Source organism: Gracilinanus agilis, chromosome 2 (assembly GCF_016433145.1).
Source record: "Gracilinanus agilis isolate LMUSP501 chromosome 2, AgileGrace, whole genome shotgun sequence".
In the NCBI taxonomy this organism is placed as follows: Eukaryota; Metazoa; Chordata; class Mammalia; order Didelphimorphia; family Didelphidae; genus Gracilinanus; species Gracilinanus agilis.
The window spans coordinates 677,473,276-677,488,881 of NC_058131.1; the positions used below are offsets into that span (position 1 = coordinate 677,473,276).

At 42.6% G+C, this 15,606-nt stretch overlaps 1 protein-coding gene across 1 annotated transcript in view; it reads right to left on the bottom strand.

Moving 5' to 3' along the window:
- The window catches only part of CCDC33 (coiled-coil domain containing 33), a 181,312-nt gene that overhangs the window by 37,394 nt on the left and 128,312 nt on the right, over positions 1-15,606 (bottom strand). The gene's annotated exons all lie outside the window — the stretch shown is intronic.

Sequence of the window (15,606 nt, forward strand, 5' to 3'; positions counted from 1 at the left end):
CCCAAGATTAAGAATGTCTGCTCCTTTCTAGTGTGAGATCCAAGGAGAGAAAGTCAACTCTAAAATGGTTCTTTCTCTATCCAGAGAGGGCCAGGAGGGGGATGAAGATAGATTCTTCATTTTGCCCTCTGCTCTCTCCCTTTCTACCCTTCCCCCATTCTCAGGATGTGAAGAGATGGGAAGGGAGGTTAGCCACAGAGCACAAAGAAGTGTTCTTCCTTGCTCATTGGGATGAAGTATTATTTTTCATATGAAGAAAGCACTGTCTCCACAGACACATACTAGTCATGTCATGTCATTGGGCAAGCCACTCAATTTGTAGAAGTTCAGATTTTAGAGTGAGCACCCATTTGGTAAAGTAGGCTCATCTCTTTGTCCTCCTCCTCTAGTCAAGCTGACCTTTATTTACTAAGCACCTGCTATATGCCTAAGTTAGGAGGGAATCTGGGAGAAGGAGGAGGAAGAAGAGGAGTTGGCCAGAGACCCAGGGATCTCTAAATATGACTGGGGAGATAAGACAGAGCCACATAGATCAGAGAGTAGGCATTAGGAGATAATGTATTGTCAAAGACTAGAATTTCAGGATTCAGATATTGAGAGTCAGGCCTAGAGACGGGAGGTCCTAGGCTCAAATCTGGCCTCAGACACTTCCTAGCTGTGTGACCCTGGGCAAGTCACTTAACCCCTATTGCCAAGCCCTTACTGCTCTTCTGCCTTGGAATCAATTCGCAGTATTGTTTCTAAGATGAAAGGCAAAGAGTTAAAAAAGGGAGAGTTCAGTGTACATCAGGGGTAGGCAGAAACAGCATGGTGTATGGCATTAGGGAAGACCCCAAGAAGTGAAAGATCTTGAAAGGTAAAGGAGACAGTCAGACTGAGGACAGTGAGAACTGGCTTGGCTGACTCAAAGAGTCTGTGTAAGGGCATAGTGGGAGATGAATTTGAAGAAGTCCTTTTGGGGAGAGTGGGAGCATTATCAGGGACCTTGAATGCTAGGCAGAGTTTCAGCTTGATTCTAAAACAGTGAAAAACTGACTAGTTGGGAAGAGAGGAAATCTGGGTTCTCATCTTGACTTTGTTACTAACCAGCTAAGTGACCCTGGGCAAGTCATTTCCCTTTCTCTGCAGTCTCAGTTTCCACATAGATAAAATGACAGAGGGTGAGGATTTAGAGTATCTGACTAGATGATCTCTAAGCTTCCTTATAACACTAAGATCCCATGTTCTGAACAGACTGTAGTGGGGGCCATACATGGTTCTTAAGCTGGTTGCTCAGTGGCCTTTGACTATATCTGCTTGGTCCCTCCTCTGCCCCTCTCTAGATTTGTCCATGCTCTATCTTCCCTGGTCTCAGCATCTGGAATTTTGGATCTAAAGTAGCAGCATTCTATGTCCAGTTGGCTGTAATGTCAGGACCTTAATTCTTCCGCTAATACCATACAAATGCATGCACACAGAAGCTTCAGATTGGGTTATCGTCCTGATGGGATGAGGTTGATGGTGGGGAACAGCGAGCCCTGAGTTATCTCAGCCTGCACTTAGCTCTGTAGGAGGCGGCAGGGTCTTTTGTTCAGTCCCATGCAGTAAAGAAAGCAGAACGAAACAAAGGCAATTCCAGCGTACTTTTCCTTCCTCTCCTGCCCCCTGCAAAGTCTATCTCTTTTGCCTAAATGTGCTTCTATAGATTTGCTTTTATAGTTTTAAAGGTAAATGGACCATGGGGAGGGAAGGCTGGGGAATAAAAACAGCTGGTGTTTCTAAAGCTTTCCAAGCAATGACTCACTGCTGCAGGGAAGTAAACAAAACCATCATCCCCATTTGACAAATGGAGAAACTGAGGATCATTTTTTACCTCCCCAAAGCATGTTACCTCCCCAAAGACACACAAGCCAACCAGCATCAGAGATAGAACTGAATATCACATTTTAGAACAGTGAGACCACTGTTCTTTCCACTACTCCACATGAAGAAACTAAGGAAAACTCTTCATTTTCTCCCTTGTCCTCAAGCTTCCTCTTTTGTGAAATGAAGGAGTTAGGGAAAGCTAAGTGGCACAAATAGAGTGCCAGATCTGAAGTTGGGAGGTCCTGGATTCAAATCTGGCCTCAGATACTTTCCAGGTGTATGATCCTAGCCTCAATTGCCTAGCCCTTGCCCTTCTGTCTTAAGAGTTTCTTGTTAAAACAGAAGTTAAGGGTTTAAAAAAATACAATGGAAGGGTTAGACTAGATGACTCTTGACATCTTTTCCTGGTCTAGATTCTAGGATCCACTCCTTAGTCTTCCCACCCACCCATAAGGACCCTCTTCTTTTCTCTCTCTATATGCTTCTCTCAAACCCTCCCACCCTTCAAGGCCTAGTTTTATCTCAAGCTCTACCTCCTCTGAGAAGCCTTCCTTGATCACTGCAGTCCTCAGTTAAATGATTATTTTTATCATTCATTAGCCAGACTTTAGTGCCAATGCGGTGCTTAGGAGAAATGGTACTGCCTCATAAAATGGGGTAGGAGGAGATCCATCTACATCTCCTAATACTTTCCTATAGCTCTGTCCATAGGTAGAATGTTTGCATTCAGAACGTAGAACACAGGGTGAGGTGGTGGTAGGTTACTGAAGATGCTTAATGCTAGAAGGGATCTTTGAGGCCATCTACACTGACATTTCTTGGAACAAAAATCCCCTCTACAAAATTCCCAATGAGTGACCGAAATTAAGCCTCTCATAAAGACCTCCAGCCATGAAGAGGAAGTCACAACTTCTCAAAGCAGCCAATTCTGGTTCAATTATCCCAATTACTATTTGTCATTTGTCTTTGAGCTTAACCTCCTAACCAAATGATGGGCTACCAGGGCAGACCTGTGCCTTCTCTTCCTGCCTGCCCCAGAAGAGCAAAGATGCTCAGTAAGGATTTTTGGATTGATTATAATAGTGTTATTCAGGTGCAGAAGAAGGAAATCATTTGAATGTATAACTGAAGCTCACATTCTTCAGCTCCACTTGGTGCCCATTCCATTTCTGTAGAACCCCTAGATCTCCCACCTCTCACCTATCATGGAAGAGCTCTTTCTCCTCTCCCATCACCCAGCTTGTCCTAAGTTACTTGTCATAGGTGTGGTAGGATTAGTGATCCAGGGCTAGGATGGACCTAGAGGCTTTCTGGTCCAACCGCTTCATTAGGCCAATGAGGAAATGAAGACCCATGGGTGTTGAATGCCTTGCCCCAGGATACACAGGTAGTAGTCATGAGAGGTGAGATTTGATAATTCCCATTCTCTGACTCTTCACTCTGACAAGCTGTGTAGTTTATGGCCCCAGAGGCCCTGAGATAGAATCAGAAGGCAAAACAAAAACAAAACCATCAAACCTTCATTTAAACCCTCATCCTCTAGGAAGCCTTCTCAAACTAATCACATACCGATAACAACAACCTCTTTCCATGGCTGCCTTAGCCTCAGACACCCTGATATTCCAAGAGATACCTTAATAATGGAAATCCTTCTGAACTAGGAGCTGAATAGAAAGCTCTTCCAACCACTTTTGGATGAGAAAGTCAAGATGGTCAAGCAAAAAGAAGAGGCAGAATAAGCAGTCCCATGACAGACTGAACTCCTCAAGGAGATATTGGAATCGCCATTCATCATAGCTCTCCCTCTCCCTATCAGGCTTCTTGGGCCATGAGGAATTGTCCCAGGACTAACCTAGGTCAGGGCTCGGTGGCTTCTGTCCTCCTTTACCCCCAAGATCCAAAGGATACCCCAGCACCCCTACTACCCCCTGCATTCATGCCTCCAGCCTGATTTAATACCTACTGCAGATGATGGTGGACGGTAATAGTAAGCCATTTGCTATGGTCATTGGGTCCATGACTTGATCCACATCTGACTGAACTCTCCCTGTTGGGTGACATTGGGTGCCAGGCTGACACAGTCCTTCCACTACAGAAGATATTCTCTTCACTTCTGAAATGCTTCTGTCTTGTTGCCAGGCAGCACTACCTGCCTCCCCTGGAATGAGGCAACATCCACCTTCCCCCAGTGTCCATCCCTCTTTGGGTTTTATCCACAACAATTCCTATCCTAAATTGTTTAGCCTGGAGAATCAGACTTACTGTGGGGGCCACAGAGACAGTAGAGGTCTCATCTGGACCAGGGTCGACCTGAGATGTTGGAGGAAGATGGGAATCTGGTGCAAGCATGCTTTTCCTTCAATTGTTAGGAGTCTCTCAGTAGCTGATTCCCTGGGGCTGTTGCTACAACAAGGATCTCTACCTCATGATAACATAGCTGGAGGCAGGTAAAACCCAGTCCCTCTGAGGACTGGACTGGCAGGACTGGATTTCTACTCCAAAGAAGATGAGGAAAATCAAGGAGGAAGCCATGTGAAGGGAGACGGGTGGTCTTGCAGAAAAAGGGTCTATAGAAAAAGTAATGTCAGCCCTTAGGACTTAGATCTCCTTGGGATTGGGAATGAGGAGGACTTGAGTGGGAACAACACCCAGATCTCTTGGTTGTCTGATCAAGCAGGGATAGAGATGGATGTTTTGAATGATAGGCTGGCGAGCTTGGTGTCAATTTGGTGGCAAATTATAAAATTCATTATTAAAAGGATGAGAAATGAAAGGGATCATTAACTAGAGACAACATAGAATATTTAAGAACAGATCAACTTTTTCTTTCTGTTAGAGTTGTACTGGATCCACAAAAATACTGCTATGGTGCCACATCATGAAGTTAAGGTAGAAAATGTTTCTTAAGAGTAATTCTAGTGGGCCATAAGTTCTGGCAAAGAATACACCCTAGATTTGGAACCAGAGGACCTAGGTTCTAATTCCAGATCTGTCATTTACTACCTGTGGGGTCTTGGACAAATCATTTTACCCCACTGGTCCTCGGTTTCTCCATCTGTAAAATAAGGGGGTGGACTAGATGATCTCTGAGGTCCCTTCCAGATCTAAATCTACAATCCTGCAGAGCTGGAGAAGGACAGAATACAGTAATAGCCACAGACTAGCATCCAAGTGCCACCCTAATTAGAGACTCACCTAATGCTTCTAGGTAACACTTTTTTTTAAGTCATAGTGATCTATGGAAGAAATCCTTCAATATTTTGATAAAGCTGTATTTTTGTTGATGTGGGCTCTCCAGCCAGGGTTGATAAAACACTATCTGTTCTTTCTTGGGTTATTCTTGTAGATGTTTTCTATAAATCTTTCATTAAAGATTTTCCCAATACTCAGGAAGTTCTCTGCTAGATCTTCTAACATCTCACGAGTACCTATGCATCATTTGGGTTGTCTTCTCCATGACCTGCCCACCTTCTTTTCTGATTATATATTTCCTTCATTTTGGTATGATGTATTTTACATCACTTCTTGCTCACAAGTCACTGTTGATTACATGAGACAGCCCATTCAAGCCCGTCATGAGTCTTTCCATTGGCCCTGGTGGGGAAGGGTGCTCACAAATAATTTTCATTCTTTGAATGATGTCTCATAGTCAGATGGCAACATTGGGAGGACATTGATGCTAGGGGTATTTTATGTCGAGGTAGAAGTGTGATATTGTTGGAGTTTCTGAATGAATTCCCAAATGTAATCCCTTCTATTTTTTAAACCCTTAGCTTCCATCTTGGAGTCAATATTGTGTATTGGCTCTAAGACAGAAGAGTGGTAAGGACTAGGCAATGGGGTTCAAGTGACTTGCCCAGGGTGACACAGCTGGGAAATGCCTGAGGCCAGATTTGAACATAGGACCTCCCATCTCTAGGCCTGGTTCTCAATCCACTGAGCCACCCAGCTGTCCCCACCTCTACTTTCTTTATCCTATGTAGTCCTAGATGCTCCTAACTGTCCATCTCTTTACTGATGGCCTGACTCACTAGGCTGCCCATTCAATAGCAGGCCATAATCTGGGCCCTTTCTTGTTTTTTTTTTTTCAACCACTTAGTTTTTCATATGGATTGCTAAGGCTGATTTCTTTTGAATGGCCAGGGATTTGTTGAGGTAGCTCTGGAGTGTTCTGGGCCTCAATAGATTCAGTTCCATATCATCTATAAAATCTACAAATCCAAGTCACGTGGCAAGAGTAATAATGGCCAACAAGTGGATGACTCCAATGTTCTGTTGGCATCTGCAAATTGTTCAGGAAACTAGAGGATTTCCTCTAGTGCTTTGGGTAGCTCTCCTAAGGTTAATTTAAGGACTTGGACAAGAATTACACAGGATTAAAAGTGCAATCTATTCAGGGTAGAGTGAGAGAGTTCCACTGATAAGATTATGGAGCCATTTAGGCATAATAGAAATGCTTATTCCCTTCCTTCTCCTCTCAATACTAACCTAGTCTATATCCTGGATTTGTCAGAAGCATAAGTCCAGATTTCAGCTTTGAATTGAACAAAATCACTCAGGAAATCATTATGGGAAAGGTGAGAGGGATACGTGCTAGAGGTAGGTGGACTTGGAACTGTTTGAACACCCAACAAGTGTTGATAAGTACAGGTGAAAATTCATTAATGGATTGTGGCCTTGCTATGGATCAAGAGTATACTATACCATGGTAGCCCCTAAAACTTAGCTTCTCTCCTTGGGCTATATTAACAGAAGCATGGGGTATCTAGAATGAAAAGCACTGTGGGATGACCTTGGCTTCAGTCAAGATTTGGCTTCTGAACCAGCCCCCGATGTCTACTGACTGACTATGAGTCTGGGCAAGTCATTTAAGCTCTCAATGGCTCTGGACAGCTCTTTCTATGTGGCAAAGTGGTTGCTGATCTTCACAGAGAAAAACTTTTCTTACACCAATGAAATCACAGGCTGGATTGAAAAAAAGTATCCAGAACCAAAGAAGTTATACTCTGTGGTGTCCGTTGCCATGGTCAGACCACAGATAGGATTAGTGGTTCAGTTTGGGCACCACATTTTGAGACATTGGCAATCTAAAGCACAGAATGTATCATTAGGAGAGTGACCATGACAATGAAAGAATTGGAAACCAAATATCAGAGCTTGGCAGAACTGGACTGATTTAGTATGGAAGAAGAGGTGACTGGGGGCAAGGAAGGGGACATCTGAAAGGGGACATTCTCTTGGGGAAGGGTCATTAGACTTGATTTGCTTGATCCCAAAGAACAGAACAAGAAATAGTGGGTAGAAGTCAGATAGGTTTTAATTTCTTATAGGCAGACAGATTTTAATTTCTTAGAGACAAGGATTATGTAATTTTGCATCTTTCTTTCCTTGGTGATTAGATTTATGACTTATACATAGAAGGAGCTTAAAGACTATCTAGAAATTGAATGAATAGCTTGTAAGGAAAAATTAAATCATAGTGACTGGCTATTTAAGAATGGGATGAGATGCTTCTAAGGTTGTGGGATCCCCATCTCAACTTTCCTCTTGATGATCTTAAGATTCCTCTAAAATAGAATCCTGCAGATATTTGTAGTAACACATCCATATGTGTCTTCAGACCAAAGCAGAAGATGGAGATTGCATGGGGACATCTGGCATAGCAAAAGCACCTGTGGAAATACACTACTTAGTGGTTCAGGCATATGGAGAAGTCTTGAGGGTCTCTACAATTGGAAAAGGAACACTGGGTATTACTGATTCACAAGATGTTCAGTGTGAAGAACACTAGATTTGAAGTCAGAAGACCTGGGTTCAAATTCCTCATCTCTCTCCAGCTGCTATCTTACTCTTCTAATCACTACCTGTGTGATCTTGAACACGTCATTTAACCTTTCTGGATCTCAGTTTCTTCATCTGCATAATAAGGCAGTTGGCACTAGTTGACCTCTAAAGTTCTTTGAAGTTCTGTGACACCCTGATCACTGCTGTTCCACACTTCCAAGCCTGTACTATTTAAGTCTTCCACTACCTGACACCAACCACTTTCTCAATACCAAGAATGTTCTCCATTCCTCCATATTCCATACCACTTAGTAGCAGCTGCTCTTGGCAGTTTCTGAACTATATGTGTAATAATAGTCTTCCTATTTCTCTGACACCCCTACAGAGTCTGGCAGAAACATTACTCCCAAACAACTACTTCCTGCATGGGCTGATCCCAAGGAGAGGGGATGTGATATAGTGAGAAGAGCACTGTTTTTAGGCAAATGACTTAATTTCCTTTGGGTCCTCAATTTCCTCAAACATACAATGAGGGGATTAGACCAGATCAACAGTCCAGAACATTGTGTTGTTGACAATCTGGTGAAACCTACAGATCTTTTATCTATATATTTTAAGGCACAAAATAAAATGTATAAGATTTTAAAGGAAACTTATTATCTTGAAACGAAGTTTTATATATAATCCCAAGTTAAGAATCGTTGGCCTAAGTGATCTCTAAAACTCCATGGTCCAATAAACATTTCCTCCACAATGAAAATAGCATCCCCTGCCTGTCAACCCTCAGGTGCCCTAAGCTTCTGACATTCAGCTGCAAACTTATCTTTCTTTGTCTATCTACTAGATAACGTCTAGTAAGCAAATTGGAGAATGGGTAAACAAGTTGTGGCATATGATTGTCATGGAATACTATTGTGTTGTGAGAAATGATGAGCAGGTTAATTTTTTTTAAACCCCTACCTTCCATCTTAGAATCAACACTGTGTGTTGGTTCTAAGGCAGAAGAGTGGTCAGGGGTTAAGGAACTTGCCCAGGGTCACCCAGCTAGGAAGTGTCTGAGGCCAAATTTGAATCCAGGACCTCCCATCTCTAAGCCTGGCTCCCCAATGCACTGAGCCACCCAGCTGCCCCTGAGAAAGTTAATCTTGGAAAAACATGGAAAGACCTACAGGAGATTGTGAAGAGTGAAATGAACAGAACCTCTCTGTGGTCTAAGAAAGTGATTGGTACGAATTTCTCTACTCCCCTTTTCATTTTGGGTGGGACAGACTGAGTCACAAGGAAGGACTGACAGGTAGACAATGATTTAGATTGTTATACTGTGGTCTATATCATGGATTACATTGCATTATCTTTCCTTTCAACTCCATCTCCTTCAGGCTTTCCTTATTGTTGCCAAGGTCACTATAATGCGTCTAGTATTCTGGGTTCAAAGACTTGGTGTCATCTTCAGTTTCTCACTTCCTCATTTTCTATTTAATCAATAGTCAAATCTCACTTCGACATTAAAAATGTCACTGTGGTGGGTGCTTCTTTCTCTCCACTCAGACAGTCATCACTGTGGTTCTAAGTCCTCCTTCTGTCCCGCCTACCCACTATTTGATAGGAAGAGTTATTTCTGGCTAGCGGAAAGAGCCCTGTGCTTGCAGCCAGGAATCTGGGCTTAGACACTTACCCAGTTGTGTGACCCCGGCCAAATCACTTCTATTTTCCAAGCCTCAGTTTCCTCATCTATTAAATGAGAAGTTGGGACCCAATGACCTTTGAAATCCCATCCAGATCTAAAATCTATGATCCTATGACCTAAAACAGAATCATGGCTCTCCTACCTTGTTTGTGCGAACCTCAGCAAATCTTTTTACTTGCCTGGATCTCAGGTTCCTTATCTGTAAAATCAGGTGACTAGAATAGGTGATTTCTAAGATTTTCTCCAGATTTAGAATATGCTTGACTATTATATATTCATGTATACTGATATATTTAATAATATATTGAATAGAATATCTAGAATTGTATCTGCTGTGTTATCTGTGAATTTCTGTGAAACACCTATGGTTTACTCAAAGTCTGCACTAATTACTCGTGGCCCAGGGCTTCATGCACTGATACTATGCTTGGGCATTATGGGGGAGCAAAAGGAAAATCTATAGTCCACACCTAAGAGAAACTTATAAGGTAGTTGAGGAGGAAGGATGTACATACATGAAGCATTAGTGAACAATCCAAAACCCATGTCTAGAATGCTCTCCTGTCTCATCTCTAACTCTTGGTACCCTCTATTTCCTTCAAGATCCATCCCCAATTCCAATTTAGTTATAAGGTCTTCCTTAGTTCCCCCGGCTGCTAGGACTTCCTCCTTCTTCAAGGTTACCCTCTATCTACATTATGAGCAGTCAGTATATACATACAGATATATGTATACAAGTATAAATACATAACATATGCACACACAAGCATGCATTTTCTTCATTGTTGGAATGTAAGCACCTTGAGGACTGGACCTGCCTCTTTTATTTTTTTCTTTGTGTTTCCCAAACCTGAGAAGATCCCTGGCATATAGTAGGCATTTAATAAATGCTTTATTACTTGATGGATTGGTTTATGATTAAGTGCTAGGCTGTGTGGCACCAGTTAGAGGACTGTGGACCACAGAGGAGGAAGAAACCTTAGTTATCATCTGTTCTAAGTGCTCCAACTTGTAAATGGAAGCTCAGGAATGAGAGAGGACACTCTAAGTGAGGGCAATGGTAAGAATGAAGGCACAGGGAGTAGTTGGGTGGCCCAGAGCTAGAGACGGGAGGTCCCGAGTTCCAATCTGGTCTCAGACACTTCCTTGCTGTGTGACCCTGGACCCCACTGCTTAGCCCTAACTGCTCTTTTGCCTTTTGAACCAATACACAGTATTTATTCTAAGACAGAAGAGATCAGGGGTTTTGAAAAAATAAAAAGAATAAAGGCACAGAGTTGTAAGGGAGCCCAGTGTGCATGAGGGGGGATAATCAGAACCCACGCCTTATGAAAATTTCTATAGCTGATTCATTCAGCAAGCATTTATTTAGTAAGTACTCTTTGCGAGGTGGAGTAGTGCTCATGCCAGGCATATAAAAATGGGATATATGACACACTGTCTTTGGGTACCTCTTCCTTGCCATGGCCTTTCCCCTCCAATCCCCGCTTCCCTCTCTTCTGGCCATTCTGGTCCCCCAATGACCCATTAGCCTTGGACTCCTTGATGTTGCAGTTTCTGCCACTCTCTCATCCTCAGTATTTGGAACTTAATGAGTCAGCCTCCTGGGGGCTAATCATAGGGGTGGCCAAGTCAAATTATGACCTAGCACAGACTTGCCTCTCATTTCCATTCCTTGGATCTTGAGGTGGGAGCTCAGGGCTCCTCCTTGGATTCTGCGGCCTTAGCTTTCTTTGCCCTAATGAAGGTCTCTGCTGCTTCCAACAAGCACAATGGAGTTCTAAGGCAGCAAAGGATGGGGGCCAGGAGTGGGGGGCGGACAGTGCCAGTTCTCCCCTGCCGGAAGGGGACCACCAAGGCTCTCCAACAGACTGACAGCCAATTGAAAAGGAGGGACTTGCTAATAACTTGCTGTGTGCATCTGGGTAAGTTGCTTACTGGCTATTTAACAGTTTTATTTATTAGCAATGGAAATGGAATCATAGAGAGCAGAATGATCAGATCTAGGAGAGATGAATGATAGAGGCAGGATCTGAAAAAGATCTTATTAGGGTAGAGGGATAGGCTAGCACTAAGAGGAAATTAATAGAGATAAATGCAAAGTCTTACACTCAGGCAAACAAAAATCAACTACACAAGTACAAGATGGGGGAGTTAGGAGTAGACAAGGAAGTTTGTGGGGAAAAAATCTGGGGGTCTTAGTAAAATGTCAGCTCAGTGTGATTCAACAGTATGGCACAGTAGCCCCCAAAGCTAATATGTTAGAGAGCGTGGAGAGGTGTGGTATCCAGGACAACTAGTAGAGGCAATGTTTATGTTGCGCACTAGCTTTCTTAGACCATACTTAGAATCATATTCAGTTCTGGATGATATTTTTCTTAAGAGCAACCTGGGCAAACTGTGGTATATTTAGAGATGTGTGACCAGGCTAGTAAGAGAAGCAGAGATATGGCCATTAGAGGATTTAGCTGATTTTTAGCTTGGAAAAGAGAAGATCCAGAGGTGGGGTGGGGGAAGGGGTGTGATAGTCATCTTCAAGTATTTGAAAGACCCTGAGGTGACAGAATTGTACAGTTTGGTCCCAGAGAGGAGTCAGGAATTGTAGTCATAAACTACAGACATGTACATTTCAACTTGATTTGAAGAAAAACCCACTAAGAACTAAAAGTCTCCAAAAAATTAATGGACTGTTTTGGTAGGTACTGAGTTCCTCACTCCAGAGAACTTTCAAGTAAAGGCATGGTGTAGATGGGACCTTCAAGGTACAAGACAGTGTAGACAGGATTTCCGTTCCAGTACGACTTGTCCTAGAAGGTGTCTGAGATCCTTTCCAATTTTAGAATTCTAAAATGTTATGACCCTCTCTCAGGGCCTCAGTTTCTCCATCTGTAATTTGAGGAGGCTGATTATGGGTGTGGGGACGATAGAGATTGGGAAAGTTCCTGGAACCATTTGAAGAAGATGCTTGATCTGTCCTCAGACACTTTCTGGACAAGGCATTTAACAGCAATTGTCTAGCCCTTACCACTCCTGCTTTGGAACCAATATTTAGTCTTGAATCTAAGACAGAAGGTAAGTGTTTGAAAAAAAAAAGTTACTTGAATGGGTTGGCCCATTCCCCACACACCGATTTATTTAGAACTGAGCATTGGATCTCTTTGGTTTTATGTTAGATTCATGGAGAGTGTCGTTCTCCATCCATAAAATGAGGAGGTTGAACTAGGTGATCTTTGAAGTCTTTTCCAATTTTAAGGAATTAAATATGTGATTTTATGAATCTACATACTAATAATTTGCCAGTGAGTTTCTTGAAGTGTGTTCGTATATATTTTTATTAATAGATCATGTACAATAATATATACATTATGCACATATATCAATATGTATTCACATTAATGTGTACTTACATGTTTGTGTGTACTCTCTAACTATATGGATCCATGTGTTTGTGTGTATAGTTCTATCATATGTAGATTCTCCATTCACTACAGACATAAGCACTAAAATTTTGACTCCGAACCTTGACCACTATCTAGAGTTTAAGGGTCCTAACTTATTCCTTTGCTCCCTTTGCAGAGAACTTTGATGGCTCTTTGGAGGTTGGGCCCTTCTACCAAACAGAGGGTAAACTGAGGCTCATTAAAGAAAAGAAAGAATCCTCTCCCTTTCCAAGCTCCAGGGGTATCTTTAGAGAAGAGCCATTGGGGCAAAGGTAGGGCCTGGGAAAATGGTTCTTCCATCCTTGCTTGTGTTCCCCATCCCTCCTTTCCCCTACAAGTTCCCTGAGCTCAACTTCTTTTGGTTGTGTCCTCTGGATCTTCTTTTTGATAAAATAGACTAAGTCACCTTCTTCTTCCTTCCTGGGCCACGTGCTGAGCTCCAGCTGAAGGCCAAAGCCCCGTTCGCCTGCCCCTGGGGGCCTAGAGCTGCCCTCTCTCTGCCAGGTCTGAAGTCTGGGGCACAGACCTTGCTCCTCCTACCACTCAGAGCCAGGCTTCTATTGATTTAATGTGCTCCCCCCCGCAGGCATGCCATGAATTTTTCATCAAAGGCTCTGTAGACTTTGGGAAGCGTGCAATTAAAGGCCCCATCAATAATGCACCACACTGCGGCTGGCTGGCTCACTCTCTGTCTCAGGCCCAGATGTAGCTGCAGCTTTGGGGAAGCGGTAGGAACTAAGAGCTTCTAGCAACCTCCCAGATTCTGTTGATTTTGTTACTTGCCCAATTTTGGTTTGCTTTCCCCAGCAATTTAAGAAAGAAGTCTGGGGGACTTCTGGGTTGGTGGGGAGAAACGAGAAGACAAAAATCTACAGGATTTTAGGATGCTTGCTAATGATTCCCTCTTTATAAAGCTCAGCTAGGGCCAGAATGTCTGGGCTGAGCCATGAGAAGCTCCCTCTCCTGACAACTGGTCCATCAGGGATCTCAGCCTGTATCCCAGCCCCAAAGGTATTGGGGCAATTCATGGAGAAAGCTTGCGAAGACAAAGGGATAAACTGTTAAGTGACCTTGGGCATGTCATTTTGTTATTTGGAGCCTTAGATTCCCCACTTATAAAATTATGGGATTATCAGGGGTTCATAACATTTTCTAAGTCATGGACCTCCTTGCTGAAGCTTATGAACCCCCTCACAAAGTAACATTTTTAATACATAAAAATAAAAGACATAGGAAAGTTAATTCCTATGAAATATGGTTATATATAGGTATAAAAATATATTAGAAAAAATTTCATAGACTGCAAGTTAAGAATTCCTGTTTAGATGGTCTCTAAGTATGAGGATATATGAAGGAACCTAGAGACAAATTAGATCCTTAGGAAAAGCAGTCATGAATTCCCAAGCAAATTCATAAGCATGTCTTTTATGGTTGCTTTTCCTCTGTGGATCTAATTTGTCTTTAGGTTCCTTCATATATCCTCACATCTAAGGTCCTTTCCTGATCCAGAATTCTATTATTTTAAAAAGTTATGTCTCAGGATGGCCAGGTGGTTCAGTGGATAGAGCGCCAGGTCTGGAGTCAGAAAGACCTGGGTTCAAATCTGACCTTAGACATTTCCTAGCTGTGTAACCCTGGGCAAGTCACTTCACTTGTCTAATTAACCCTTCTGTTTTAGAGTTCTTACTAGGAGAGAAAGTAAGGGTAAAAAAAAGTTATGAGATCATATATTTAGCACCCAAAAGGATCTTAGAGTCCGTTTAGGCCAGTTTCCTTGTTTTTACAGATAAGGAAACTGAGACCCAGAGAAATTAAGTGACTTGTTCAAGATCACACAGATTATAAGTGACAGAGACAGGATTTTAATCCAGGAGAATAAGTGAAGTCTCAAAATAAGTAAGACTAGATTCCAAGGAAGCTTCTTGGAACTACTCTACCCTCTCTGGGCTGTTTTCTCATCTGCCCAATGGGTGGGATATGAGGATCCCAGAGATTTTCAATCCCAACTAGAGTAAATCTCAGATTAATCTAATTTTACAGGGGGAAGAGACCTTAAAGATGATTTCATTCAAAACCCTCATTTGACAAATGAGGAAACTGAGTCCCAGAGAGGGGAAGTAACTTGGCTAAGGTCATAAATGAGCTAGTGGAAGAATTGGGATTAGAACCTAACTCGCTTGCCTCTTTGCTGAGTGTTCTTTACACAAATTTTTACTCCTAGAAAACAAGGGAAATGAGGACACATCTATGAGCAGTCTCCTAGCACACAGAGCAGATTCACTCAGACACTTTATCTGTAACAATCTCAACACCATCTTTTGACCTTCACTGTGGCTTGGTGACAAGCAGCAGCTGACTAGAGCAAAGGCAGAAGAAGAGAACTCTAGTTCCTGAAGGCTTAACAGGGAGGAGGAGGCAAGAAAGGAACTGATGGATAAAGATAGGAAGGAGGAAGATGCTTCTGGCTGCCTTTGTTCCCAAGGACCCATTCTTGGCCCATTCTTGAGCATAGGTGACTAGTAGGAACTGAATGACACGTTTTCTGTATATGAAGCTACAGTGTTTGGAGAAAGGCTTCAGTCCTAATAATGTCTTCTATAGAAACGTGACTTAGATTCTGAGACTGGAAACAAGGGATGGAATGGAGCTCCAAGCTCCCAGCTACTCCTCTATGTTATGTGGAGATGCAAAGCATGGAATACATAACATCTACCAGCTGGAAGTGGTTCAAGTCAGAGCTTCAGGATGCCTGGGTTCTTATTTCTCTGTCAGAGGTTTGCTATTGGACCACTGAAAGTTCTACTTTGCAAATCTTTAAGAGAAGCTAATTGTTTATCTGAACTCCACACT